Source organism: Rhipicephalus sanguineus, chromosome 1 (genome assembly GCF_013339695.2).
Source record: "Rhipicephalus sanguineus isolate Rsan-2018 chromosome 1, BIME_Rsan_1.4, whole genome shotgun sequence".
In the NCBI taxonomy this organism is placed as follows: Eukaryota; Metazoa; Arthropoda; class Arachnida; order Ixodida; family Ixodidae; genus Rhipicephalus; species Rhipicephalus sanguineus.
The window spans coordinates 91,815,406-91,831,740 of NC_051176.1; the positions used below are offsets into that span (position 1 = coordinate 91,815,406).

The 16,335-nt window shown below is 48.3% G+C and overlaps 1 protein-coding gene and 19 non-coding genes across 20 annotated transcripts in view; all 20 read left to right on the forward strand.

Moving 5' to 3' along the window:
• LOC119394029 (cadherin-99C) overlaps positions 1-16,335 on the forward strand; it is a 212,786-nt gene that overhangs the window by 96,972 nt on the left and 99,479 nt on the right. The gene's annotated exons all lie outside the window — the stretch shown is intronic.
• Trnag-ucc (transfer RNA glycine (anticodon UCC)) lies at positions 1,371-1,441 on the forward strand. Its single transcript has one exon. It is a non-coding gene; the product is annotated as a tRNA-Gly (tRNA).
• On the forward strand, positions 1,619-1,690 carry Trnag-ucc (transfer RNA glycine (anticodon UCC)). The gene has a single exon. It is a non-coding gene; the product is annotated as a tRNA-Gly (tRNA).
• Trnag-ucc (transfer RNA glycine (anticodon UCC)) lies at positions 1,844-1,915 on the forward strand. The gene has a single exon. It is a non-coding gene; the product is annotated as a tRNA-Gly (tRNA).
• Positions 2,069-2,140, forward strand: Trnag-ucc (transfer RNA glycine (anticodon UCC)). The gene has a single exon. It is a non-coding gene; the product is annotated as a tRNA-Gly (tRNA).
• On the forward strand, positions 2,294-2,365 carry Trnag-ucc (transfer RNA glycine (anticodon UCC)). The gene has a single exon. It is a non-coding gene; the product is annotated as a tRNA-Gly (tRNA).
• On the forward strand, positions 2,520-2,591 carry Trnag-ucc (transfer RNA glycine (anticodon UCC)). The gene has a single exon. It is a non-coding gene; the product is annotated as a tRNA-Gly (tRNA).
• Positions 7,857-7,928, forward strand: Trnag-ucc (transfer RNA glycine (anticodon UCC)). The gene has a single exon. It is a non-coding gene; the product is annotated as a tRNA-Gly (tRNA).
• On the forward strand, positions 8,083-8,154 carry Trnag-ucc (transfer RNA glycine (anticodon UCC)). Its single transcript has one exon. It is a non-coding gene; the product is annotated as a tRNA-Gly (tRNA).
• Trnag-ucc (transfer RNA glycine (anticodon UCC)) lies at positions 8,308-8,379 on the forward strand. Its single transcript has one exon. It is a non-coding gene; the product is annotated as a tRNA-Gly (tRNA).
• Positions 8,534-8,605, forward strand: Trnag-ucc (transfer RNA glycine (anticodon UCC)). The gene has a single exon. It is a non-coding gene; the product is annotated as a tRNA-Gly (tRNA).
• On the forward strand, positions 8,759-8,830 carry Trnag-ucc (transfer RNA glycine (anticodon UCC)). The gene has a single exon. It is a non-coding gene; the product is annotated as a tRNA-Gly (tRNA).
• Trnag-ucc (transfer RNA glycine (anticodon UCC)) lies at positions 8,992-9,063 on the forward strand. The gene has a single exon. It is a non-coding gene; the product is annotated as a tRNA-Gly (tRNA).
• Positions 9,838-9,909, forward strand: Trnag-ucc (transfer RNA glycine (anticodon UCC)). Its single transcript has one exon. It is a non-coding gene; the product is annotated as a tRNA-Gly (tRNA).
• Trnag-ucc (transfer RNA glycine (anticodon UCC)) lies at positions 10,062-10,133 on the forward strand. Its single transcript has one exon. It is a non-coding gene; the product is annotated as a tRNA-Gly (tRNA).
• Positions 10,287-10,358, forward strand: Trnag-ucc (transfer RNA glycine (anticodon UCC)). The gene has a single exon. It is a non-coding gene; the product is annotated as a tRNA-Gly (tRNA).
• Trnas-gcu (transfer RNA serine (anticodon GCU)) lies at positions 14,541-14,624 on the forward strand. The gene has a single exon. It is a non-coding gene; the product is annotated as a tRNA-Ser (tRNA).
• Trnas-gcu (transfer RNA serine (anticodon GCU)) lies at positions 15,376-15,457 on the forward strand. The gene has a single exon. It is a non-coding gene; the product is annotated as a tRNA-Ser (tRNA).
• Trnas-gcu (transfer RNA serine (anticodon GCU)) lies at positions 15,718-15,799 on the forward strand. The gene has a single exon. It is a non-coding gene; the product is annotated as a tRNA-Ser (tRNA).
• Trnas-gcu (transfer RNA serine (anticodon GCU)) lies at positions 15,890-15,971 on the forward strand. Its single transcript has one exon. It is a non-coding gene; the product is annotated as a tRNA-Ser (tRNA).

Consider the following 16,335-nt stretch of genomic DNA (forward strand, 5'->3'; position numbering starts at 1 on the left):
ATTAAAGATGCTAGACAATTCTGTAGCAGCACTGGTAGTGCCATAAACTGGCAAAAAAGCTTAGGCTTCTGGCATGGCCAGTGGAGTAGTAGGCGGACAGTTTTCGAAAGCATAGCGTTCACCGACACCCCGACCAGTTACCTCGGCGTGCCTTTACACATTACCAAGATGCGAATACGCAGTGGACAGAACAAGCTGAACGGGTTCAGGCGCAAACAACCAGGTGGGGAGGCAGGAGCCTCTCAATATTTGCGAAATCGGCAGTGTGTAATGTGTTTCTTGTCGCCAAAGTGTTTTACATGTTACATGTATTATGTATGTCCCGAATGAGTGTGCAGAAGATGCACAGAATTTTTGCTGTTTTTGTGTGGGGATCTAAATGGGAGCGTACAAGTCGTTTGAATTTGTTTCATTCGGTGAAAAATGGGGGACTGGGATTACAAAACTTGTTTTTCAAGCAGATAGTGGCTAGATTCATGTTCCTGCGCGATCAAAGTAACGGTTTCTTGCGATGTGTCATCCAGACGCAACTGAGTGACGCAATGCCAGATTTCTAGTTACGTCAAGCCCAGCACCAAAAGTGTCAGTGAAAGGTTTTGGTATGAGATAATAAGTGCTTATCGGTTCCTGAGAGCGCACTTTTCGTTAGAATATGAGCGCTGTCACAAAAAAGCGATTGTACAGAGATTTGGTGCAGGTTATGTGTCCTGTTCCAAGATACCGGGCGATATATGTACTCGGGAATGAAAAGAATGTTTTAAAACGGTTAGAAGAATGCCAGTGAGGGCTACCACAAAGACGTTTTTCTTTATGCTACACACGGGCACGCTTCCTGTCAAGCCATGGCTAAAAGAGAAGGGATATTTCTACCTTGGGGTGTAAACTGCTACATTTGCAAAAAACCTGAAACCATTGAGCATATTTTCTTGGATTGCTGGGACTCCGTCTTCCTTTGGGATATTCTACAAAGGACTTTAAAAAAAGAGTTCCCACTAACACCATTCGGTATCCGGTTTTTACCATTTGAAGAAACAGGAGGTGTGCCCTACGACATGGTGATGCTACTTTGTATGCACAGCGTGTGGAAAACACGAATGGCTGTGCGAATGAAGATGTAGATATAAGGCCTGCTAGTGAATACTTTAAAGAAAATGTTCTCTTTATTCGAGAAGTGTACAAATCTCTTAGTGAACCACCAGAGTGGTTACCTGCCTTTGAACAATGGCTACAATGAAATACTATTAACATAATTCATCAACAAGATACAATCGCGGATTGCACACGTTGATTTTCGGCTGGGGCCGATGGTGTCTGTGCTGTCCAATGTCTGTATCGCTACGAACAGGTTTTAAATAAAAAAAAAAAAAAAAGCGTCGGTGGTATAGTGGTTAGCATAGCTGCCTTCCAAGCAGTTGACCCGGGTTCGATTCCCGCCGACGCAATTTATTTTACTTTTTATTTGTTTATTTTTGTTTAATCGCGAATGTATAATTTGCGAATCGCGAAGCAGGAGGCGCGCTTGCCGGCCGCTCTCCTCCGAGCGGATGTTCTGACGCGGAGAAAACTGCTCCGAATAGGTCTCGGAGCGTGTGGCGTCTAAAGAAAAAAAAAAAAAAAAAAGTCGGTGGTATAGTGGTTAGCATAGCTGCCTTCCAAGCAGTTGACCCGGGTTCGATTCCCGGCCGACGCAATTATTTTACTTTTTATTTGTTTATTTTTGTTTAATCGCGAATGTGTATAATTTGCGAATCGCGAAGCAGGAGGCGCGCTTGCCGGCCGCTCTCCTCCGGGCGGATGTTCTGACGCGGAAGAAAACTGCTCCGAATAGGTCTCGGAGCGTGTGGCGTCGGTGGTATAGTGGTTAGCATAGCTGCCTTCCAAGCAGTTGACCCGGGTTCGATTCCCGGCCGACGCAATTTACTTTACTTTTTATTTTTTTTTTTTGTTTAATCGCGAATGTGTATAATTTGCGAATCGCGAAGCAGGAGGCGCGCTTGCCGGCCGCTCTCCTCCGGGCGGATGTTCTGACGCGGAAGAAAACTGCTCCGAATAGGTCTCGGAGCGTGTGGCGTCGGTGGTATAGTGGTTAGCATAGCTGCCTTCCAAGCAGTTGACCCGGGTTCGATTCCCGGCCGACGCAATTTATTTACTTTTTATTTGTTTATTTTTGTTTAATCGCGAATGTGTATAATTTGCGAATCGCGAAGCAGGAGGCGCGCTTGCCGGCCGCTCTCCTCCGGGCGGATGTTCTGACGCGGAAGAAAACTGCTCCGAATAGGTCTCGGAGCGTGTGGCGTCGGTGGTATAGTGGTTAGCATAGCTGCCTTCCAAGCAGTTGACCCGGGTTCGATTCCCGGCCGACGCAATTTATTTTACTTTTTATTTGTTTATTTTTGTTTAATCGCGAATGTGTATAATTTGCGAATCGCGAAGCAGGAGGCGCGCTTGCCGGCCGCTCTCCTCCGGGCGGATGTTCTGACGCGGAAGAAAACTGCTCCGAATAGGTCTCGGAGCGTGTGGCGTCGGTGGTATAGTGGTTAGCATAGCTGCCTTCCAAGCAGTTGACCCGGGTTCGATTCCCGGCCGACGCAATTTATTTTACTTTTTATTTGTTTATTTTTGTTTAATCGCGAATGTGTATAATTTGCGAATCGCGAAGCAGGAGGCGCGCTTGCCGCCGCTCTCCTCCGGGCGGATGTTCTGACGCGGAAGAAAACTGCTCCGAATAGGTCTCGGAGCGTGTGGCGTCGGTGGTATAGTCATTCTACTTCCGGCCGCGCAAGCGAACGGACGCAGGATGAACGGCTCCGATGGAGCGGCGATAGCGGCCAGTGCCGGCCGCGGTAACAGGATGGCTGTCGAAGAAGATACGCTTACGAGATTGTGCTGCCTACTCTGCCCACTGGCCGTGTTGTTCTCAACACGTTGTTTTTGCACGGAGACGTGCGTGAGCGGCCGTACAAGGTGGAAGATTTCCGAGACGCCCTCGCCGCGGCTGGTGTGCTCCCTGACGTCGTGGCGTTAGGGGCGTACCAGATCAACCACGTCTGGGCGGTGACACTGAAAACCGGTGAAGCCACGAAGAATTTAGCAGCGGTTAAGGAGCTGAAGGTCAAAGGCCGCCGGTGTGTGGTTTTCGACCCTGAGGACCAGCAGGTCAAACTGCGCCTGCATTGGATGCTTCACGGCGTCCAAGATGACGACATCCGGACCGCTTTCGCTGCATTCGGGAACGTCACCGAGGTTACCCGAGAGCGTTGGCGCGTACAAGGCATGCGAGAGAAGGGCTCCACCACAAGGACTGTGTTGCTGAAGCTGAAGCCGGGAGTAAAGGTCGACGACCTGCCCCACCAGGTTCGTGTCGCCGGCGAGTTGGCCCTCGTGGTGGCGCCCGGGCGTGCAATGCAGTGCCTGCGCTGCCACGGCACGGGACACGTTCGCCGGGACTGCAGGGTGCCCCGGTGTTCGAAGTGCCGGCGTTACGGACTCGCGGACGCGGACTGCGTCCGAACCTACGCGTCGGCGACCGGGCGGCCAAAGGACGACGAAAATGAAGAGCTCATGGACGTCGCCGAGGCGGAGGAGGCTGCGAGGGGAATCGACGAGGCAGGAAAGCGGTCAGGACCAGAGGACACGTCGACGCCTTCCAGCGGTGACGCCCCGAAAGGAGACGGGCCGTGGACCACCAGCTGAGGCCGAAGGATGTCGGTGGACAAAAGGGCCACCTAGTCCCAAAGACCAAGCCACAACACAAGTCGTCCCAGCGGCGTCAGGAGGCGTATACCCGAAAGGGCAAGGCAACAACGCTTCAGAGAGGGCGGGCGAGTCGAGTGTGGTCAACCGACGCGTCGCCGGCAGTCACGTCGAGTCACCAGCACCCAAGGTTGGCGAACCTACAAGCTTGAACGAGCCACAACCGGAGAAGAGTGGCGTTCACACGCCGCCCAATGTCACCGCGGCCTCCAAGCGCCCCCCCCCACGACCAGCAACGATGGTACTGAAGCGACCGTAACTGCCAACGAGGAACCACCCGCCAAGAGTGCCCAAGTACGGCGTCATCCCTTCGCGGTCACGGTGCGTACCGGGCCCCCGACAAAGGCCCCTTCGACCGCGCTCCACGCATTCTTCCGTTGGGCCTGGGGGGGGGGGGCAAAACAAACCGGACAGGGGGACCCCAAAAGGCAGAGGGCGGCGGCAACGCGGAGCACGTGGGGCAAGTCCAAGTACCTGCACCGGATGGCAACGCCGGCGACGGCATCGTCTAGCCACGTGCTAGACGCGAGAGGTAGGCATTGCGCCGCTGGTCCCTTTTCTTTTCGGAAAATGGCGCCTGACTGCCCGTTAAAGGTCGCGACCATAAACGTTAGAGGACTGGCGGGAAAAAGAAAGCAAAGCCAGGTTTACCGACTTCTAATGGAACGAGAGATAGACGTGCTTGCAGTTCAGGAAACCAAAGTCGACGGCGAGGAGGAGACCAGCGGCATGGTGCAGCGTTTCATAAAAGAGGGGGGGCGTCTAGATTTTTTGTCGTTGTTAGTCGTGCAGTGGGCACATCGGCTGGATGCTTACTTTTTGTTAAGAAGTTGCCGGGGCTTCAGGTGAACGCTCACTTTTCGTGTGCGTCGGGTCGGTGTGCCTCTCTGACTTCTCAATGTACAACACCGAGTGGCGTGTCGTATGCGCATATGCGCCCAACAAGGCTGAAGATAGGGCCCTGTTCTTTGGTAGCCTTGAGCAACGGCTAAGTGCAGGAAGGAAGCTAGTATTGTTAGGGGATTTCAACTGCGTCCTCAGTTTCCACGACAAAACGAGCGCTCGGTCTTTTAGAGATCAGAGCACAGATGTGTTATGAGAATCGTTGAGAACTGGGACCTTGAGGACGTTGCCGAAAGTTTCCATTGTTCGGGGGTGTACTGAAGTATACGCGTTTCGAAGGCCCAAGCTATGCACGACTCGACCGTATTTATGTATCAGTCGAAGTACTTCCTGAATGTGCTAGTTACGAGGTAGTGCCGGTGTCCTTTTCTGACCACTGCTTAGTTCAGTGCTCTATCGGAATTACCAAGAGAAACAACTCTTTTTCGTGGGAAACTGGAAATTAAATAGCAAGCTCCTGGAGGATGAAGAATATAATTCGACTGTAGTGGAGGAAATTAACAAATTAGACCCTAGTGAAAGCCTGCACATTTGGCGACAGTGGGAGCTACTTAAAGAAACTTTAAAATTAAAAGCAATTAACAGGGCCTCGTGCATTCGGTATAACGAGAAACGGAAAGAGGCTGAATTAAAAGCGCTGCTTGATAAGCTACTCAAGCAGGAATGCCGAGCCCTGGAAATTGGAAAGAAGACATCAGAAAAATAAACAAAAGTTAGAGCAGCTGGACGAAGAACGTTATCGGGGTGCGCTGCTGAGGGCAAGGGCAGAGGACACCGCTGCAGGCGAAACGCCTACGAAACGCGCGCTATGCCTAGAAAAAGCGCACGCCGAAAGGAACCACATACACGAAATAGAATGGGGTGGTACCTTATCAAAAGATACAGATGACATTAAAAGAGCTTTCACGGAACATTATCGGGCGCTATTCGCATTGCACGACGTAGACTTTGAAAGTTTCAAAAATGAATTTCTGTCTGGTTTACCCCGTCTGGACGACGAAAGGAAGGAAAGTTTAGAGCGTGCAATAACAGTGGCCGAAGTGGAGCACGCTATAGACAAGTTAAATCCTGGAAAGTCCCCAGGACCGGATGGATTCACTGCCGCCTTTTATAAAATGTTTAAACGCGAAATTAGCCCGATCCTAACGGTTATATTTAATGAAGCGTATAAATTGAACACATTGCCTCCATCATACAGGTCTTCCCACACTGTTCTCATACCCAAGACCGAGGATGTACATAAACTCAGATCTGTAACAGCGTATCGACCCATAGCCCTAACCAACGTTGAGTATAAAATTTATATGAAAGTATTGGCTCGAAGATTGCAGACAGTCATAAAGTACATCGTCGGGCCTCACCAGACATGTGGCATCAAAGGGCGATCTATTGTCTTAAACATTCATAAAGCGCAGAGCATACTGGAATATTGTGATTTTTCATATGAGCAGGTTGCCATATTACAGTTAGATCTGGAAAAGGCTTTTGATTGTGTTGATCACAAAATTTTGTTCGCTGTATTAAATCACGTTAACCTCGGTTCTGTCATCTGCGAGGGAGTGGCCCTGGCGTACCGAAACTGCACGACCAGGTTGATAGTAAATAAGAGTGTGGGGGCCCCCATTAGTGTGCAACGTTCGGTTCGGCAGGGTTGCCCCCTCAGCCCCTGTTATTTGTCTTTATATTGAAACCTTGTGTTTGAAGGTAATCAAACAACAACAGAATCAATGGTTTCCGGTTACATGCAGCTGAAGTCAAGCTGCTTGCGTATGCAGACGATGTAGCCGTTTTCACAAAGGACCAACACAGTATAGAACTGGCTGTGAAAACTGTGCGTGATTTCAGTCAAGTTACAGGGAGCGGTGTTAACTGGTCCAAGTGTCTAGGGCTCTGGCACGGATCGTGGCCATCGAAACCAGACCACTTTGCTAACGTGCCCTGGGTGACGACCCGGGCAAGTACTTGGGCGTCCCGCTGGAGTGTTATCGCGACAGCGATCACTATTGGAAAAGTCAGGCTAAGGATACGCAAGAAAAAGCAGAGAAGTGGAAAGCAGGTGCCCTATCGATCTTTGCCAGAGCCACTATTTGCAACCTGTTTTCATCAGCAAGCTGTGGTACGTTATGCAGGTGCTGCATTGCTCACGGACTAACGTGCAAAAGTTCCACAGGATATTTGCCACGTTTGTCTGGGCTTCTGGGTGGGAACGGTGCAGCCGTACAAACTTGTTCCGACGGGTAAAAGACGGGGGGCTCGGACTGGGTCACCTCTTCTTCCGTCAGCTCGTTAACAGGTTTTTGTTTTTTAGGGATGTCACTGATCCTTTCTTGCGCACCATATGCCAATTGCGACTAGGTAGACTGTTGCCTGAGTATGTTGTCTCAACTGAGGAGTGTGTAGGAGGGATTGGTGGCTTTTATAAAGAATAGTGTCGAGTGTGAAATTTCTTACCGTACGGTTTTTGAGAGAATATCTAGCCAATGTGAAACGAAAGGAACTTTACTTTGCTCTTTGTGATGTTGTCTTGCCTATGCCGTTGTATAGGTCATTGTACAGTGGAGGCCCAGGTAGCAATGTGTTAAAGAGAGTTAAAAAAATGCATGTGCAGCCCGGAACAAAAACATTCTTCTTTAAGGTTCATTCAGGAACGTTACCGGTCAAAACTTTTTTAGAGCGAAAGGGATGCGTTTTGCCGTGGGGTACACACTGTTTAATTTGCAAGGTACCAGAAACAATAGATCATGTTTTTTTGCATAGTTGGGAAGGGGTTTATTTTTGGGATGTCTTACAAAGAACTATTAAGAAAGATTTACCCCTGGACCCGTATGGCATTAGGTTTTTGAATGTCGACAATGAATACAGGGTTCCTCTAGACACCATCATGCTCTTGGGCTCCACTCTTTGTGGCGATCGAGAATGGCAGGTTATCACTTTGATAAAGATGCTCGGCCTGCACGAGCCTACTTTAGAGAAAGTATTCATTTGTTTCTAGAAATTCATAAGGCAGCACCGGAACCACCAGAGTGGCTCCCAACAGTAGAGCCGCTGGTGACATTACGCGAATTTTATATGACGACACCAGCGTGACGCTGGTTGACAGCTCAGTCACCGTATGTACTGTGTACATGGATGTTTTTACAAGTGTTGAATGTAATATATGTTGTGTACCTAAGACAGGTAATAAAGAAAAAAAAAAAAAAAAGTCGGTGGTATAGTGGTTAGCATAGCTGCCTTCCAAGCAGTTGACCCGGGTTCAATTCCCGGCCGACGCAATTTATTTTACTTTTTATTTGTTTATTTTTGTTTAATCGCGAATGTGTATAATTTGCGAATCGCGAAGCAGGAGGCGCGCTTGCCGGCCGCTCTCCTCCGGGCGGATGTTCTGACGCGGAAGAAAACTGCTCCGAATAGGTCTCGGAGCGTGTGGCGTCGGTGGTATAGTGGTTAGCATAGCTGCCTTCCAAGCAGTTGACCCGGGTTCGATTCCCGGCCGACGCAATTTATTTTACTTTTTATTTGTTTATTTTTGTTTAATCGCGAATGTGTATAATTTGCGAATCGCGAAGCAGGAGGCGCGCTTGCCGGCCGCTCTCCTCCGGGCGGATGTTCTGCCGCGGAAGAAAACTGCTCCGAATAGGTCTCGGACGTGTGGCGTCGGTGGTATAGTGGTTAGCATAGCTGCCTTCCAAGCAGTTGACCCGGGTTCGATTCCCGGCCGACGCAATTTATTTTACTTTTTATTTGTTTATTTTTGTTTAATCGCGAATGTGTATAATTTGCGAATCGCGAAGCAGGAGGCGCGCTTGCCGGCCGCTCTCCTCCGGGCGGATGTTCTGACGCGGAAGAAAACTGCTCCGAATAGGTCTCGGAGCGTGTGGCGTCGGTGGTATAGTGGTTAGCATAGCTGCCTTCCAAGCAGTTGACCCGGGTTCGATTCCCGGCCGACGCAATTATTTTACTTTTTATTTGTTTATTTTTGTTTAATCGCGAATGTGTATAATTTGCGAATCGCGAAGCAGGAGGCGCGCTTGCCGGCCGCTCTCCTCCGGGCGGATGTTCTGACGCGGAAGAAAACTGCTCCGAATAGGTCTCGGAGCGTGTGGCGTCGGTGGTATAGTGGTTAGCATAGCTGCCTTCCAAGCAGTTGACCCGGGTTCAATTCCCGGCCGACGCAATTATTTTACTTTTATTTGTTTATTTTGTTTAATCGCGAATGTGTATAATTTGCGAATCGCGAAGCAGGAGGCGCGCTTGCCGGCCGCTATCCTCCGGGCGGATGTTCTGACGCGGAAGAAAACTGCTCCGAAGAGGTCTCGGAGTGGGGGGGAGCGTGTGGCGTCGGTGGTATAGTGGTTAGCATAGCTGCCTTCCAAGCAGTTGACCCGGGTTCGATTCCCGGCCGACGCAATTATTTTACTTTTTATTTGTTTATTTTTGTTTAATCGCGAATGTGTATAATTTGCGAATCGCGAAGCAGGAGGCGCGCTTGCCGGCCGCTCTCCTCCGGGCGGATGTTCTGACGCGGAAGAAAACTGCTCCGAATAGGTCTCGGAGCGTGGTATAGTGGTTAGTGTGCCTTCCAAGCGTCGGTCCCGGCCGACGCAAATTATTTTACTTTTTATTTGTATAGTGGTTCGCGAAGCAGGAGGCGCGCTTGCCGGCCGCATAGCTGCCTTCCAAGCGGTGGTATAGTGGTTAGTTGACGCGGGTCGATTCCCGGCCGACGCAATTTATTTTACTTTTTATTTGTTTATTTTTGTTTAATCGCGAATGTGTATAATTTGCGAATCGCGAAGCAGGAGGCGCGCTTGCCGGCCGCTCTCCTCCGGGCGGATGTTCTGACGCGGAAGAAAACTGCTCCGAATAGGTCTCGGAGCGTGTGGCGTCGGTGGTATAGTGGTTAGCATAGCAATTTATTTTACTTTTTATGTTTATTTTTGCCGAATGTGTATAATTTTCCAAGCAGGCGCGCTTGCCGGCCGTTGACCCGGGTTCAATTCCCGGCCGGTGGTATAGTGGTTAGACGCAATTTATTTTACTTTTTATTTTTTATTTTTGTTTAATCGCGAATGTGTATAATTTGCGAATCGCGAAGCAGGAGGCGCGCTTGCCGGCCGCTCTCCTCCGGGCGGATGTTCTGACGCGGAAGAAAACTGCTCCGAATAGGTCTCGGGGCGTGTGGCGTCGGTGGTATAGTGGTTAGCATAGCTGCCTTCCAAGCAGTTGACCCGGGTTCGATTCCCGGCCGACGCAATTTATTTTACTTTTTATTTGTTTATTTTGTTTAATCGCGAATGTGTATAATTTGCGATCGCGAAGCAGGAGGCGCGCTTGCCGGCCGCTCTCCTCCGGGCGGATGTTCTGACGCGGAAGAAAACTGCTCCGAATAGGTCTCGGAGCGTGTGGCGTCGGTGGTATAGTGGTTAGCATAGCTGCCTTCCAAGCAGTTGACCCGGGTTCGATTCCCGGCCGACGCAATTTATTTTACTTTTTATTGTTTATTTTTGTTTAATCGCGAATGCGTATAATTTGCGAATCGCGAAGCAGGAGGCGCGCTCGCCGGCCGCTCTCCTCCGGGCGGATGTTCTGACGCGGAAGAAAACTGCTCCGAATAGGTCTCGGAGCGTGTGGCGTCGGTGGTATAGTGGTTAGCATAGCTGCCTTCCAAGCAGTTGACCCGGGTTCGATTCCCGGCCGACGCAATTTATTTTACTTTTTATTTGTTTATTTTTGTTTAATCGCGAATGCGTATAATTTGCGAATCGCGAAGCAGGAGGCGCGCTCGCCGGCCGCTCTCCTCCGGGCGGATGTTCTGACGCGGAAGAAAACTGCTCCGAATAGGTCTCGGAGCGTGTGGCGTCGGTGGTATAGGGATGAAGGAAGCGAAGCGGCTAAGGCTGAACAAATGGGTCAACAGACCAACAGCGTGAGCTCTATACCGCGGGACCAAAGCGACAACGAAAATGAGCAAGGTATTGGGTCGTAGACTGGACAACCTGAAGATATGGACGTCACAAGAGCGGGGACAAGCGCAAAGCGAACGCTTGAAGATGTCAGCAACGAGGACGCAGAACCAGAGAGGACAACAGGAGGTGAGCCGGCAACGAAAGCGGCAACGCTCAGGCGACCCAGCTTGAGGTTCAAGCCGAACATCGCTGCGGGCACACGTCCGCCGCCGAAGCCACCCTCGTAGCCACGGGGGAAGACAGTCAACGAGGGACCTAAATCCATAGGTGCTCAAGGACATAGCGAATATGGCTTCATTATTATGTGACGCGTGTGGAAAGTGCACGCCTTGTACGTGTCTATCCACAACTTCAACAATGGAAGCCAGGGATGTGTCAATCGGCGATGTAAGAACCATGCGGTCCGTATCTTGCCCGCGGCCTTCACAACCCATAGCTACGTTGCGTATCGCAACTTTAAATGTGCGCGGACTTCGATCTAAACGAAAGCAATATCAGGTTAGTCGTCTTTTCCTAGAGGACGACCTCGATATCATAGCGGTACAGGAAACGAAGGTCGAAAGTCAAGAACAAACGGACCGAATGGTCGAACCTTTTCGGTCCCGCTATAATGTTTGCATATGTCATTCTGTTGGCACCTCTGGAGGGTGTGCTCTCTTTCTGCGGAACTCTTTAGGATTTGTTGAAGAGTATGTTCATGCTAGCGATGACGGCCGTCTCGTTTTGTGCGATTTTGACGGTTTTGGTAAAAAATAGCCCATCATTTGCGTATATGCACCGAATAGTATAACTGAGCGGTTATCCTTTTTTGCAAGTGTCGAACGGTATTTAAAATCTGAAAGAAACGTGATAATTATGGGGGATTTAATTGCGTGAGCTTCAGAGAAGGTAGAAGCAAAAGACTATCCGTTCGTGATCAAAGTGCTTCGTTGCTGTCAGCGCTTATGCAAGAGGGGGGTTTGAAGATGTAGGAAACGTATTGCAAATTGGAAGTGGCGCTAGGTTTACGCATTTCCAGCGCGATTGTCATTCCGTTTAGATAGAGCATACGTATCAGATGTACTCGTGCCGCTATGCAACAGTTACGAGCACAAAACAGTAGCTTTCAGTGATCACAGTGCCGTAATGTTTTCTCTGGGAGTGAAGAAGAAAAGATCAACCTTTTCTTGGAAACTGTGGAAACTGAACAATAAATTACTTAGTGATGAAGTCTTTGTGGATAAGGTAAAAATACTTATTGAGAAAGTGCGCTCGTCTGAGTCGGGGCGAATGGTCGCTGCATGGGAACAGTTCAGGAAGAAGTTAAAATTGCTGCAATTGAAAGGTCTTCCATGTTACGCTACAATGAAAAAAGAAAGCAAAGAGAACTACAAGGTCAGCTAGAATTCTTGTTGTCAGTCGAAAGCACGCGACCAGGCACTTTAACTAAAGAGATAAGAGAGGTCAAGAACAAGCTCGAGATAATCGACACTGAAAAATACAGAGGAGCAGTCATACGCGCACGCGCAGAACACCTTTGGCTGGGGGAAACACCGACGAAACGCTCGCTGAGCGAAGAAAAGCGCTACACATCGCGTAAAGAAATAAAACAGATTAAATACGGAGGAGTGACTACCACGGACAAACAGATGATAGAAAGCGCGTTTTGGATTATTATAAAGGACTTTGGGTGCAGCTGTAACAGAGAAGCAGCCTTGGACAGCGAGTTTTTGTCAATCATGCCGACACTAGATAAAGAAACCACCGCACACCTCGAAGAGCCAATATCACTTGGGGAAATTGAAAGGGCCATTAATGAATTAAGTGAAGGGAAAACGCCCGGCCCGGATGGACTAGGCACAGCTTTTACAAAGCATTCAAAGATGAGCTGTCGGAGCTCCTGTTACACCTCGTAGCGGAGGCTTACGAGGGTAAAGGAAATGCCGCCGTCCTTTAGAAGGTCACATATTGTACTCATACCCAAAAGGAAGATCCAGTGAAGCTCTTGTAAGTGAGTGCTTATCGTCCCATAAGCCTCACTAACACTGATTATAAGGTTTTATGAAGGTACTCGCCAAGAGACTGCAAAACGTAATACGGTTAATTGTAGCACCGCACCAAATGCGGAATTAAGGGCCGAACAATAGGAACCAATATCCACAATGCGAGGAGCATCCTTGAGTGTTGCGATGCATGGTACAGCCAAGACCGCAATGTTGCAACTAGACCTGGAAAAGGCTTTTGACCGTGTGTGTGATGCATGATGTACTTTTTCAATATTGAAACATGTAAATGTAGGAGATGTTATTTTAGAACGGGTGAAGATGTCGTATAGGAATTGTTTTTGCTAGCATCGTAATTAACAAGGAAGTCACTGCCAACTTTCAAATTGCAGGAGTGCCCGTCAGGGTTGCCCATTTTCCCCCTTGTTATTTGCTATCTACTTGGAGCCCTTTTGTTTGAGCATAATCAATAGCGACAAGATTCATGGTTTTAGGTTTAATGACGGCTGAGGTCAAAGTACTGTCCTACGCAGATGAAATAGCTGTTTTTTGTAAAGACAGAGGGAGCATTAGTGAAGTAGGCAGTGCCTTAAACTGGGATAAGAGTGCAGGTTTTTGGCATGGTACCTGGGACGAAAAGCCAGAATTTTTCGAAAAGGTTAAGTGGAGCTCCGTGCCGACGAAGTACCTCGGTGTGCCACTGCAGAAATATAATGATCCCAGTGAATACTGGAACGACGAGACAGAAAAATTAAGGGAGAAAGCGAACAAGTGGGGAGGAAAAAACCTATCAATATTCTCGAGGTCAACAGTTTGCAACTTATTCTTAGCAGCCAAAATTTGGTATGTACTTGAGGTGCTGTGCATGAACCGCTCAAATGTACAGAAGATACACAGAGTTTTCGCCACTTTTGTTTGGGCCTCCAAGTGGGAACGCACGAGCCGTACAAATCTTTTCCGGTCCGTGAAAGCGGGTGGGTTGGGATTAGCCACTTATTTCTAAGGCAGGTTTATGTTTTCTGCGAGATCACGAGCCATCCGTTCTTACGTACATGCTACAAGTTAGATTATGCGGTTATCTACCCGAATTTGTTGTATACCACGTGTGTGCTGGGCATCGCGGCCATTCATGGTTATCTCAACGAAGCTGTTTCGGCGTGTTTTAACATACTAAAAGTACGTTTTTCTTTACAGTACCTTGGTGTGGTGACAAAAAGACAATTATATAAAGACCTTATCGATGTATGCTGCCTGTGCCGATGTATCGTGCGATGTATGAAAAAGGCCAGGGAAAAGACGTTCTTAAACGGGTCAAAAGAATGGTGGTCTACGACCATCAGCAAAGACCTTTTTTTTTTTGAGCATACACCACTGCTACCACTTCCCGTAAAACCATTGGCTGCAGGAAAGTGGCTTATTTGTTCCGTGGTAATGTTAATTGTCTCCTAGGCCGCAAACCAGAGAGTGTCGATCAATTTTTTTGGACTGTTTGGATGCTACGTTTCATTGAGGACATCCTTTTCTACAACGAACTTTAAAAAAAGACTTACTTTGACACCCTATGTAATCCGTTTCCTACCGTTTCACAGTGACAGTGGCATACCGTACGACATGTTTATGCTGTACGTATGCACGCAATTTGGAAATTCATGCATAGCATTTCGGCATGTTGACCGCGAATATGCCCGTTCTGTCAGAGAATACGTCATGTGAAGTATAGCTTACATAAGAGATGCAACAATGCACGAGAACAACAGCCGGAATGGCTCCTGTACTGAAATGAACTGTTAGCACTAGAAGCGCTTTTAAACAATTTATGCCAAACAAAGTGTGATTGGCGGTTTTAATGCATTCGTCTACATACTTCTTGTCAAACTACACGTTTTTTTTTGTGTGTGTGTGTACACGATGTACTCGTTCTGAATAAAGAAAAAAAAGCGAGGTGGCCGAGTGGTTTAAGGTCGATGGACTGCTAATCCATTGGGCTCTGGCCGCGTGGGTTCGAGACCCACCCTCGTCATTCTTTTTACATATTTTTTGAAAAATGTTTCTGAGCTCATTGCATAGATGTCTACTTATCTGACTACATGCGACAGCATGGACGTGTCGGCGAGGTGGCACGTCGTGTCCACCTCGCCGACACGTCCATGCTGTCTCATGTAGTCAGATAAGTAGACATCTATGCGTGTGAAGAAAATGCCTATTTCACCAACATCCAAGACATTCTTCTACAAAGTGCGTACACAGACGCTGCCTGTGAAGACGTGGTTAAGCAGCAAAGGCATCTTTGTATCTTCAGTTAACTGTCGCCTCGGTGAAGTTCCGGAAACTATAGAACATTGCTTCATCAGCTGTAAAGACGCCATACTCTTCTGGGACGTTCTACAAAGGGCTTTTAAAAAACAACTCGATTTAAATTCGTATAGCATACGTTATCTCATCCCACCGAAAAGCCATTCTGTGCCTGTTGACATGCTATTACTAATGGGTATGCACAGTTTATGGAAAACTCGCATGTTAGACAGGCATGCGGAACCCATGGTATCATCGCGGTTACATTTCATTCAAATGGCTCTTCAGCTAAAAGACTTTTACGAACAATTAGAGTTTCAACCGGACTGGTATCCACTCTTCATGAAAGTATAGCTTTAATACTCTTTAGGACTTCTGTGTAACGCTTGTACGCTGGTAGAGGCCCCGCCTGAGTATTTTGTTCGCTATGTATGCTAATTACACACATTTGTAATAAATACCATGAGAAAAAAAAAGTCGGCGAGGTGTCCGAGTGGTTAAGGCGATGGACTGCTAATCCATTGGGCTCTGCCCGCGTGGGTTCGAGTCCCGCCCTCGTCGTTCTTTTTGCATATTTTCTTTTAAATTTTTTTTCTGATCTCATTGCAAGATGTCTACATATCTGACTACTGCGACAGCATGGACGTGTCGGCGAGGTGCCGAGTGGGTTAAGGCGATGGACTGCTAATCCATTGGGCTTGCCCCGCTGGGGTTCGAGTCCACCCCGTCGTTCTTTTTGCATATTTTTTTGAAATTTTTTTTTCTGATTTCATTGCATAGATGTTTACATATCTGACTACATGCAACAGCATGGACGTGTCGGCGAGGTGGCCGAGTGGTTAAGGCGATGGACTGCTAATCCATTGGGCTCTGCCCGCGTGGGTTCCAGTCCCACCCTCGTCGTTCTTTTTGCATATTTTTTTGAAATTTTTTTTCTGATCTCATTGCATAGATGTCTACATATCTGACTACATGCGACAGCATGGACGTGTCGGCGAGGTGGCCGAGTGGTTAAGGCGATGGACTGCTAATCCATTGGGCTCTACCCGCGTGGGTTCGAGTCCCGCCCTCGTCGTTCTTTTTGCATATTTTCTTTTAAATTTTTTTTTCTGATCTCATTGCATAGATGTTTACATATCTGACTACATGCGACAGCATGGACGTGTCGGCGAGGTGGCCGAGTGTTCTTCAAGCTACATACAAACACGCTACCCGTAAAAACATGGCTGGATGAAAAAGGCATAGATGTTCCATGGACTGTAAACTGCTTGCTTTGCAACAAACCAGAAACCATCGAACATGCTTTCATCGACTGCGGGATGCAATCTTCCACTGGGACGTCTTAAAGCGGACCCTTAAAAAAGAACTACCCGATTACGCTTTGGGAATTCGTTTTTTACCAAAAGATAATGCGGGGGGAGGAGTTCCGTACGATATGT